This window comes from Pyrus communis, chromosome 13 (assembly GCF_963583255.1).
Source record: "Pyrus communis chromosome 13, drPyrComm1.1, whole genome shotgun sequence".
In the NCBI taxonomy this organism is placed as follows: Eukaryota; Viridiplantae; Streptophyta; class Magnoliopsida; order Rosales; family Rosaceae; genus Pyrus; species Pyrus communis.
In genome coordinates, this window is record NC_084815.1 from 24,890,882 (window position 1) to 24,903,531 (window position 12,650).

The 12,650-nt window shown below is 37.5% G+C and overlaps 1 pseudogene; it reads right to left on the bottom strand.

The window, feature by feature from the left end:
* Positions 1-790: 790 nt before the first annotated feature.
* On the bottom strand, positions 791-2,642 carry LOC137712424 (uncharacterized; annotated as a pseudogene).
* Positions 2,643-12,650: the final 10,008 nt, after the last annotated feature.

Below are 12,650 nucleotides of genomic sequence, written 5' to 3' on the forward strand. Positions count from 1 at the left end.
TGGCTTTTAGGTTTCAAACATGCTCTTCATCCACCGTCTTAGACTACGATTGTATAAACACCAAACGTAACAATATGATGTAAAACCATTTTGTTAATGACAATGAATTATGCTGAGAATAATTGAGGGAATATTGACTTGGCAATCAAGTTAATGAAATCTCTAGGACTCTCAGTACCTTAAGGAAATAAACATATTGGAGTTTTAATTACATGCGATCAATTATGGACCTTTATTAAGTAAATACAAGAAATAAGAATCATGATGGGACTCTAATTGATTAGATATGATTTGGGTTGATATCCTTTCCGATAATAGGGAGGAATTGGTTGAAACCCTATCTATATAACCAAGGAACAGTCCCTGCTTCCATATCAACTGAAACTCACGAAAACTACAAGCCTATTTCGATAGTAGAGTTCATTGAGAGGTACTGGAAGTAGAAGACTACTTCTACTTTGTTCGCAAGGATCAATGGCTTCATCTTTATAATCATGTGTTCCGTATTTTGCAGATAAGTTTAATATAATTAGTCAATCTTTATTTTATATTAATTTAATTTATTCGTGATCCTAATATCTTGTTGTTATGATTTTAGATTATGTCTTACATATGAATACATGCATGAATTTCTACCAAAAAAAGAAGCAATACATATGAACAGACACCCAAACACAGGCAGGGTAGGGTATAGAAACACACTTAATATTCAAAACAAAATAAATGGAACCTGTTATATTCTATATTGACTTAAGAATTACGATTGAAAAAGGTTACTATCGAAGAGAACTTACGATGATTGAACAATTGATTCCACATCATTGGTTCTACCCCTTTCTTCTTTGAGTGAAGTGCTGAGAACAAGTTGTGTAAAACTGGTGGTAGTGTCCAAGAAATAGAGGGCACTTGACAGAAGGCAGCAACAGATAAACATGGCAATTGGCCCGAAGATCCAAAGAAACATAGGAATGGAGAGGTAAAATGATCGCAACCCGAGGGACCAACAGTAACTCCCTCGATTCAAAGTTATCGAAACATAATTAAGGTAATCTGTTTTGTCCGTCCATAATAGCAGGGTAGCCAAGAAGCTGGTATGAGCAGAGTATCTAGTGGCCAGCACATTGCAGATAAATCCGATGAGAAAACACAGTAAAACGCAGAAGTACTTGATTGAAGAGAGAGGGAGAGAGGAAAGTATTTGTGTTGAACTGCTTTCGGACGAATACGCTGATCACCGAAGAAAGAGTGATTGCTGCTGTCGCCAAAAGGGAAGATGCCATTATGTTGTTGCGCAATGTTTTTACCATCAAAACTCCATTCTTGGAGGGGTCCTGAAATTCATGGACTCAACTTCTTAACGTTTGGCAATACAAATCAAAACACCGTTTGGCAATACAAATAAAAGCCCAGTTTGGAAATGCACTTCTACTCGTAAGCGATATTACTGGTAAAACATTTACTGAAAGTACATCAAAATTTTTAATATGATCCAAATTCTTCTTGAACTTCTAAGCAGTATTCTAAAATCGGCTTAGGAGGTGTTTAGGCGCTAGGCAGTGGGGTTCTGTGGCGATATTTTGACAAAACGGTTACTAAAATAGGGAAAAACTAGGCGGCACGCTAGGCAGTTCCAAGTTTTTTTTTAATTAACTAATTAAGTTATAGTGGGGCCTACTCAAAGGGATTTGCTAAATTAATTCAATTGTGATAACCGTTCTTATATTTGTAATTTGTTAGTTTGCTTACTGAGCTTATTGGCTTTTATTGTATTTTATATTTATTTTATTCCCAATACAAGCATTGTTTTTCTTAAATATAAATAAGCACTTATCTTAAATCCGTCTAGATCGTCCAAGCACTAGACCCCAACTCGCCATCCGACTTTAACACCTAGCATTGTTTAGTTACTTGCTTCCAAGTGATTTTAACTTTTTTGTACTAAACATTCTTAGAAGCTCATCTAAAACCACTTAGTCATTCTAAAAGCATTTATATTTCTCTTTTAGCTATTTTAAAAGTGCTTCTAAACATAAGACATATAATAAAGAGAGTGATGCTAGGGAGACTAAAATTATAGACAAAATTTTATAAAATAAATGACATGAAAATTGATGATTGTATTATTATTAAGTGTTAATAAACGTGCTCATTGTTATTGATGATATGTCATTTAGTTTGCAAACTTGTCTACAAATCTAGTCTCTCTAGCAGAGGAGGAATTAAAATATATAGAGAAAAAATGTTTTATAAAGAAACACATGAACTTCCTAGTTTACCAAAAACAAAAAAAAAAAAAAAAAAAAAAAAAGAAACACATGAACTTCTAAGTGCATTTCCAACCCAGAAGATCTTTTAACTTTTTTCGCCAACAATTGTTAGGAGATCCTGTGAGCTTAATCATTCAAAAAGCACTTTTAATTCTCTTTTAGCCTTTTAGAGCTTTTGAACAGAAGACATAAATAGAGAGAGAGAGTAACAGTCATCATGGAGAAGATCCATTGCTTGCGAACCACAGCATTGAGGCCAATGACAGTTCGTGAGAGATTTGCATAACACTGTGATGAGTAACCATGGTATATTCCCAGCAGAGAGAGTCCCGCCGGCACCAGATAGTAGTCCAAGCTTAGGCTACCCAATCCCATATCCCTCCTCTGTCTTCGGTCTTGAGAAACTGAAAACAATCCAAAAACAACCTGGAAAGTAGCTAAGTCAACATTGGCCAGCAATAATTTGTCCGGTCGGGATTGGATCTGTTGTCGATATAATTAATATATCTATTATGCCAGATTCTGACAAAACTAAAGAACAAATGGATCAAAACAAAAGACAAGTGGCACATTGGGTATCCTAGTTGATAAAAAAATTGGGTAATGCTAGGGAGACTATATTTAGAGATTAAATTTGCAAAACAAAATAATATGTCACCAATATAAATAAACACGTTAATTAACTCTTAAGTAGTAAATCAATCATAAACTTCATATCCTCTAATTTTCAAAATTTAGTTTCTACCTTTACCCAAAAAACTAACATTGGAAACTGCATATGATTTCGGGGTTCATCCAGTGCATTCTACAATTGTTTTATTTAGTCAGTGAATAAAGCAAGACAATATTCTAAAATACTTTGGCGAGATTTGTAATACTGGGAAAATTACAATATTATTTATTTAAGAATTTAAACTTGAGTGGAATGACTTAATGACATGTAAATTATCTAATTATTAATTGTGTTTTAGAAAGGTGAGATTTCACCCTAAAAAATAAACTACATTCAGATCTGCATGCATGACAAATATTTAACTAGCATAAAGTATTCCTACATAAAAAAAACATGAAAAATTCATTATTCCGCTGAAAATTTTTAAAATACTTGAGACCAGATTAAATCAAATCCCCCAAACAATTTATATAACAAATGATCCCATAACCTCCAATAATTATTAATAGTTAACTACACATCCAATTACACATAATAATATAATATAAAAAGGATCCATCTATTAAGTATATAAACACCCTACAAATATTATACGGTGAAGTGCCGATTTAGTTTCTGAACTATCACCTTAGTGAGAATTAGGTTTCTAAATTATTTTTCAGTAAAATAAGTCCATAAATTCTTTAAAAATGGCTAATTTTATCCCTACTATTATATTGAAAGTTATTTTATCCAATTTTTCGTCAACTTAAGTCACTTGAAATACTTTAGAGAGTATAATACCGTCATTTTCTCGACTATAAGCCCTTAACATTTCATATAAGTTGTGAATCTAATGTTTAATTTACCCTATGAAGTTAACTTACACTATTTCTTATGAAAAGTACCAATTTACCCTCCAAAATTAACTCCATACTGTGACAGCCTGTTCCGGATTTTCGAACCGTAGGGGTGAAATGACGATTTTGCCCCTAGCATGTTGGTTTCGTTGTGTGGTTGTTTTGGGTTTTGTTTGGCTGGTTTTGGACACCACACACCTTCCCACATCCCTTCACCCCTTTCCCTGTCCTGTATCCTGTCCCTTTCTCTCTCTCTCTCTCCCATTTCTATCCCCATATGTACGGACACACCCAAAATCCATTGAAACCTTCATAGATCGAGGAAACAAATTACATATTCGTGCTTGTGAGGTCCTTGGGAGTTCAACCATACCCATTTCAGGTAAGGATACCTTCGTTTTCACGTCGAACTCGGGATACCCCGATTTGGTCACTGTTCATGCACACATTAATTCTTGTGTTTTTGGGAATTTCAAGCTTGTAGGAAGCTTGGTGAGGTCCTTAGGAGGCTCGGGGTGGTTCGTTTGAAGGTTTTGGACATCAGAATCGTGAGTTACAAGATTGGCCGGAGTTGGTGGTGTTTTCTCGGCGAGATTCCGTGTGTTTTAGTGCTTGAAAGTGGTATGGATTTGTTCCTCTTGTTGTAAGCTTCATTTTGGTACCAATTTTGTGAAATTTGGTTGAAAAACGAGTGAGATACAAGGTTTTAAAATTTTCCCGATTTTCCGGCGCTGTCGTCGAAGAAGATGACGGAATATTCCGTCAGTTTGGACGGAATATTCCTAACGGCGTTAACGGAATCCGTCAGAGTTAACGGAATATTCCTGACGGCGTTAACTGACGCCGTCAGTGTGCCAGGCACGTGCCTCCACGTGGCCGATGCGTGGGGGCGCGTGCGGCGGTGGAAATTTTTTCTAAAAATATGGGGATGTTCCTGAGGTTGAGTAGATCACGTTGGTGTATTCATACACCCCATTTGAGCATTGTATGAGAAGTTATTTCGTGATGTTGGTTATGTGCTTTAAAATTAACGTTTTTATAGTTGTTTCGCATATAGGTGAGACCTATCCGGAGGACGAGCGCGGTCACTCGAGGCAAGGGGGTTACGACCCTTCTACATACCAGTGAGTGGGCTTTTGATTTTCCGTATATACCTATATACTTATGCTTTTCCCAGAAAGTGAAATGAACGTTCATTCGTTTATATGCCATGTTTATTGTTTGCCATTTATTTACGCATTATTAGTTGCATATATATATATGTGTGTGTGTGTGTGTTGGTGCTGTGGACGCACAGGTAAGTGCTAGGTAAGTTATGGTTTATGTTTATGTTCAGTAGTGATTTGAGATGCATAGAGAGCTCATAACCTGCATCCCCGGTGTTAATGCTCCCGCCCAGAGTTGGGCACAGTCCTTCACGTGATGTTCACCTCCCGCACCACACGCTCATCTTGGATTCAAGTTAGGTGCACAGTCCTGTCGTAAAGACCACTTTAGGTGGTTCCGACTCGTAGGTGACCCGCGATTATTCGCCCAACCTTCACGTGATCGTAGCACTTGAGCGTACTTATATTACACCCAGTCATGTCGTACAAACCACTCTAGGTGGTTCCGACTCATGTGCAGGTATAGTTAGTGAGATAGAGATTTGAGCTTTAGATTCAGCCGTACAGGTCACGTTAGGTGACTTCGGCTGACAAATTACATGGCATTGATTTGACATTACCTGAGCACTTGCATTTTATTTCGAGGCTTTTGGCATGACATATTTCTGAGCATGACTTATATATATATATATATATGTATATTCTACTTTTCTGGGAAGTATACAGGTTTTACGGCGAGGGGTTAGAACTTGTTTATGAAATGGTTTTTAAAAAGCTTTGTTTTTACCCACTCACACTTTTTGTTTTGTGCCCCTCCAGGTTCTAGTTAGCTAGCACTTTTGGTGACTCCCCAGAGGATTTTCCCAGCATATCTAACAGATTATCACCAGTGTAGGACCACCTTTTTGTGTGTTTTTGTAGTGTTGTTTCTTCCGGACTGCATTAGGTCTTCGTGCTCTGAACTTTGTTTTTCACACTTACGCTTGCATATGTATGTTCTTACTTTGTGTAAAGCTGGATTTTATTTATTCGTACTTTTATTATTTTATTAGCTTCCGCACTGTGCACATGGTTACGTTACTTCCACGTGACGGCCAGCATGCTCTGATCTCGATCGGGGTGTGTCAATACACTATTTCTTTATGAAAAACTACAAATATACCCTCCAATGTGTATCACATGCAAATAACGTGACTTAAATTGATGGAAAATTGAATATAGTAGCTTTGATTATATTATTAGGGATGTAATTGGCATATTTTTATAATTCAATGATTGGTTTTTCTGGAAAAATAGTTTAGGGACCTAATTTTCATTGGGGTGATAATTCAGGGACTAAATGAGCAGTTCACCCAATATTAAAAGAACTTATTTGGAAGTGTTTTAAAATGATTGAAAATGCTTTTGGTAAAAATATTTTTGAAACCAATCTTTCTTAAAATTCTAAATGGATCTCAAAAAAATACTTGAAGTGTTTCCTGCAATTAAAAAAGCACTTGAACTCAAAATGAATTTCACAAAAATGGTTTCAATCATCTTAAAAACACTTTCCAAACAAACTAAATTTCTAATAAATCATAACAGTGCAAAAACTAAAATGAAGGTAATTTTCGAGACCTTATCACGACGATTATCCAACTGATTCCTCGGATGGAGTTAGTGTGAAGATGTCTGGTAAAGCTGGTGGTTGTGTCCAAGAAAAACAGAACAAATGACCTTATGCAGCAGCACACGAACATGGGGATGAGACCAAATATCCAGAGGAAGAGAGGGAACGAGAGGTAGAATGCTCGCAATCCAAGGGACCAAAAATGGCTTCCGTGATTCAAGCTCCGCGCAACGTGCTCGAGGTAATCCTTGTGGCCTTTCCATGTGGGCACAGTAGCTAAGAAGTTAAAATGTGCGTAGTATCTAATAGACTGCACGTTCAAGAGAAAGGCAACGAGAAAGCAAAGCAAGATGGAAAAGTACTTGACAGAAGAGAGAAGCCGAGTCAGCGGACTCTTGTTCCCGTAAACTAATCTTGATGCTGTGTTGCCGGAGTTTGTCGTGCTGCTGACGAATACGCCGATGAGAGAACTGAGTGATGGCTGTTGTTGCTAAAAGGGTAAATAGACTTTTACGGGGTAATTTTTCACTGTATTACTTCATTGAAATATATACATATACAATCCTTGTTCCATAAGGAAACAAATAAAGGACACAAACAATATCCTACCTAATAAAGGACTCCTATTATTTACAATATTTTACATTCCTTTTTTGCCCTAAATACTGACTCACATTTTACATTCCCCTTCAAGTTGGTGCATAGATATGACACATGCCCAACTTGACAAGTGAGTCATCAAACTTCCGACTACACACAGCATGAGTAAGGATATCTGAAAGTTGCTCCTCTGAGTTCACAAACGATATTGACACAATCTTCTTCTCGAGCTTCTCTTTAATAAAATGTCGATCAACCTCCACATGTTTTGTCCTATCATATTGCACCGGATAATCAGCTATATCTCTTGCAGACTTGTTATCACAATATAATTTCATGGTCTCCTTTGGCTTAAACCCAAGACCCCAAAGAAATTTTCAAAGCCAAAGAACCCCACAAATGCCGTGAGCCATGCCCCTATACTCGACCTCAGTTGAGGATCGCGATACTACCTTCTGTTTCTTACTTCGCCATGTAACCAAATTTCCTCCTACAAATGTAAAATACCCAGAAGTAGATCGCATATCACTTAAATTACCTGCCCAATCAGCATATGTGAATCCTTCAATCTTCAAATGCCTGTGCTTCTCATACAAAACTCCTCTTCCCGGTGCAGACTTTAAATACGGTAGGATACGCATAATAGTAGCCATATGATCTACTCTTGGTGAATGCATAAACTGACTCACTACACTCACATCAAAGGCGATATCCAGACGTGTATGAGCCAAATAAATTAGTCTTACTACAAGTCTCTGATATCTACCTTTATCAACTGATTTCGGATTCGGATCGAAACATAAATGATGCTTTTCAACAATTGGAGTGTCTACCGGCTTACACCCTAACATACCAGTTTCTTTTAATAAATGCAAGACATACTTACGTTGAGACAAGAAGATAGCTTTAGAAGAGCAAACAACTTCAACCCTAAGAAAGTACTTCAAATCCCCTAGGTTCTTCATTTCGAACTCAGCTGCAAGATTTTCCTACAACTTCAAAATCTCATCAAAATCATCCCCGGTTATAATCATGTCATCTACATGGATGATTAAGGCTGTCACTTTATTTTGTCTTCGTTTGACAAATAACGTGTGATCAGAATGACTCTGACAATACCCATTCTTTTTCATAACCTAAGTAAACCTATCAAACCATGCACGTGAGGCGATTACTTAAGTCCATAAAGTGACTTACGCAACCGACATACTTTGGTATTCCCACCAGCAATATACTCGAGAGGAAAATCTATATATACTTCTTCCTCTAAATTCCCATTGAGAAAAGGATTCTTCGCATCGAACTATTTTAATGGCCAATCCATATTTGCAGCTAAAGAAATCAGAACACGTACCTTATTCATCTTGGCAACTAGAGAGAACGTTTCATGGTAATCTACACCATATGCCTGGGTGTATCCTTTAGCTACCAACCTTACTTTGTACCTGTCTATCGATCCATCAGCGTTGTATTTAACTTTAAACACCCACCAACATCCAACTGTCTTTTTGCCTTTGGGTAAAACGGTCACCTCCCATGTATTATTTTTCTTTAACACCAACATTTCCTCATCCATTGCTTTTGCCCACTTTGGATCCTTTAGAGCTTCATTCACACGGGTTGGTACTCGAACTGACTCCATATTGTCCACTAAAGTTCGGCACTCCGGTGCAATACCATTGCATGAGACATAGTTGGCTATTAGATACTTCACCTTCCCTTCCGGAGAAAACCTGTCAGGTGGACACCTCAATTTTGTCTCGGTGGTAACTTATATGCACTTACATTATTATTTGGATTAGTTACATAATCATCCACAATACTTACCTCAGATATATTCAAAGAAGACGTATTGGGTAGCATTGGGGAACTAGAGAGAGGGGGTATATCAACAGGTTCAGCAAGTGTCTGTTCAGATGCTACTTCGGCAAGCTCAAGCTCATAAGCCCTATTGTCCTCGGCAGAGACCAACTGAAAACCCTCACTTGCTTCGGCAGAAGCCAGCCAATGCTCTAAGTTCTTTTTGGCACCTGCTTCTCTATTGGCAGGTTTTGTCTCGGCAATGGTGTCTCCCTTAGGTTCAACCACACCAGATCACCAATAGTGCTCTCCCCCTAATGATTTGAAGACAAATGTACTGGAGCGTAAAAATACTCTGATTCAGAGAATGTCACACCCATGGTGACATACATATGCCGGGTCTCAGGGTGATAACATTTATATCCTTTTTGGTGAGACAAGATACCCACAAACACACACTATACGACACACAGATCCAACTTAGTGCGATGAATTTTCTGAATGTGCACATAAGCCACACACCCAAATACTCGAGCAGTGAGAATATTAGTAGACACCACTAGAGCATGTTGAGTGAAGAGTTGGAGAGGTGTTCGAAATTTGACAACCCGAGATGGCATACAGTTAATCACATATACTGCATAAGTGACAGCTTCAGGCCAACACACCTTAAGAACAGAGGGTCCAAAAAGTAGAGTACGTGCTGTTTCTAAGATATGGCGGTTTTTCCTCTCAGCAACCCTATTTTGTTGCTGGTATGAGGACAGGTCGTTTCATGGAGAATGCCTCGATCACGAAGAAACTCCGACAATGCAAAATTATATACTCACCACCATTATCGGAACGTAGAACTTTAATCACAGACGAATATTGTGTCTGAATCATCTGAGAGAAAGATCTAAATACCAAACCAACATCACTTTTATTTTTCAACATATATAGCCAAGTCATACGAGTGCAATCATCAACAAACATAACAAACCATTTAATGCCAAAAGAAGTAACAATTGGAGAATGCCTCTAAACATCAGAGTGCACAAGTTCAAACGGTAAAGATCTTTTATTCATACTAGGAGGAAACGAAGCACGATGGCTTTTAGCAAGAATACATACTTCACAATTTAGGTCTAATTCATTTACTCCACTAAATAGACTAGGCAGGCAACATATGCCGTAAATACCCAAAAGATGCATGTCCTAACCAACGATGCAATAACCATACTTCTTGTAAATTACTAGAACAAGGCGCTTAAACTACATTAGCTCTACCAGGAACGACATTATCCACATAGTACAACCCCTCTCTCTTAGTGCCACGCCCAATTATCTCATTGGTCTGAATATCAAAAGGACAGATACATTAGAACAGCACAATCCAATTGTTCAGTAACTTATGGTATTGATAATAAATGATGAGATAAAGAGGGAACAAGCAAGCAACGATGTAAAGGGAGAGATGGGGTGAGATGCACGGTGCCCGCGCCACACACTGGTGCAAAGGTACCATTGGCAGTTGCTATGCTTTTCCTGTGAGATGTTGTCATGTATTGAAACATATTTTTATCATATGTCATATGATCCATTGCACCAGATTCCAGAATCCAACCTGTATGTTGCTCAGTTTCAGAGGCTAAAAGAACATGTCCTATAGTACTTGTGTTGGATGACGAGTCGCTCTGAGCAGTACGAGTTAACAAAGTTTGACTAGGATCACTAGAGCTAGCCTTGGCCTCATTGGCTGTTGGTGTAGCAACGGCAAAGAAGGCATGGCCTCCACCAGTTCCTTCTGTTCCATGTTCCTTGGCACGCAACCTTTTCTTCAATTCTGGAAACCACTCAGGCACTAGCAAAACATGTATCTTCAGTATGACGGGTCTAACCACAGAAAGTATACTTCAAATCATCTTTATTTTCTCGGGTAAATGGACGAGAATTTAAAGATTGATTAGAAGAATTATTAAGACCCATGGGGGGGTGATAAGCTCATATTTATATAAATTTTACATCAAATTCACTTGTCTTTTCTTAGTTAGTTCCTTATATTTTTGAATTATTTACTTTTTTTTTTTGTGTTTTGTAGGATTTGTCAAGCAAAGAAAAGAAAAATAGCACAAGTGGGATTTTAAGTAACAAATTTGTCAAAAACTGCCTGTGCAGGTCAGCTGACTTTGGAAGCAAGTTGCGAACAGCTCAGAATGAATTAGAGAATGAGCCTTATATTCTTGGAAAGCTACGGATGTCTATTTTCTGGAGCATTTCATGGATTGGTAATATCATTTTTCTAGAAGAAGTTATGGCCGTTTTAACACTAAAAGGTTCCCAAGAGGCTGAGCAGTTTGTAACTGACAAGAAAGCATTGAAAGCAATAAATCCAATAAAACTAGCAGCCAAAACTGATGCAGCCAAGAACAAGCCAGCTGACACCTATTCAAATATCAGAGGAAATGGAAAATTAAGTGGGAGTAATGGGCATAATGGCTACCTAAAGAGTTACAATTGTTTTACCATTTCCTCTCACTTATTGTCATCACTAAATGGCTGTTAGTGGGGTGAGTTATAGAGAAAAAAATTGTGGCAGCAAGCAAGAATAAAAAGGTTGCAGGTTGAAGCGGCAAAGAAAGAAGAAAAAGATAGGAAAAAAAATAGGAAAGGAAGGAAAAAAGGCAAGGCTGCTGCGTTGGGGGAGGAAGGAAAGGAAGGAGGATATCTTAGCATTCTCTTATTTCGGTTTTATCTTCTCAAACCCATGTCTTTCTTTTGGTTTTATTTAAGGATTATGTGCAACTAAATTTTTAGTAGTTAGGGGCTGTTTTGAAGCCCTGAATATGATTGCACGTTTGTTATGACATTTCGTTTGAATTACTTTAATAAATGGATGAAAATTGGTTCACTACTTGTTTCATTGATGAATGAGGACCTACATATGTTCTAGAGTAGTACTTGTTAATTGCGATTAACATGTGAACCAATTTCTAGGATAAGTAAGACAACACTAGTACTTACGATGCCTTGAGATGACTCAAACTCTTTTCATTCTTAATTATTTGTACTTTCTATGAACACACCATTCTAGATTACATGTTAGGGACTAAGTTAAGTTGAAAACGTCATTCTCTTAACATACTACATAAGAAAGAGTAATAGGTTGAGTTCTAACATTGAGCCAACTTGAGCATCTTCATCCGGAAATAAAAGGAATTTGAATTAAACATAACATGTTTGCATGATTATTTGGTGGTGGATAGCAATTCCCCTAACTCGTTTTTCTTAATTTGCGAACTACTTAAAATCTGTTCTTGTCCTATTTTTGTTCGATTTAATTTAAATAGCAAATCAACTCCAAAAATCCCAAAAATTTGTATGAGTGTAGCTCTGTGTGTCTAGTATATGCATATAAAATTTCGTAGACTTTAGATAAGTGTAAGTCTGTCTAATAATTATTTTTCGATGACTGGTCAGTAGGGACATCAGCCCAGTTTTTGTGACATTTTAAGTAGTTAGATAAAACAATCTTCTGCGGGAAAGACCCTTATTTTCATACGCTACAATTGACAAATCTTAGTGTTAATAAGGAAAATCAATAGGACATTTGTGTGCTACTTTGTGGTGTGCTTTTAACCCTATCAGGGGGTTGCAGGTGGCCGAGAGACCATGGCCACGAACGGCAGCCCTCCTTGGTTGTTCTCCCACCCATCATAGTGGTATGTCATTGTGCTTCATGCCTAACAACAGAAAACACCTCATCGACAGATGGTA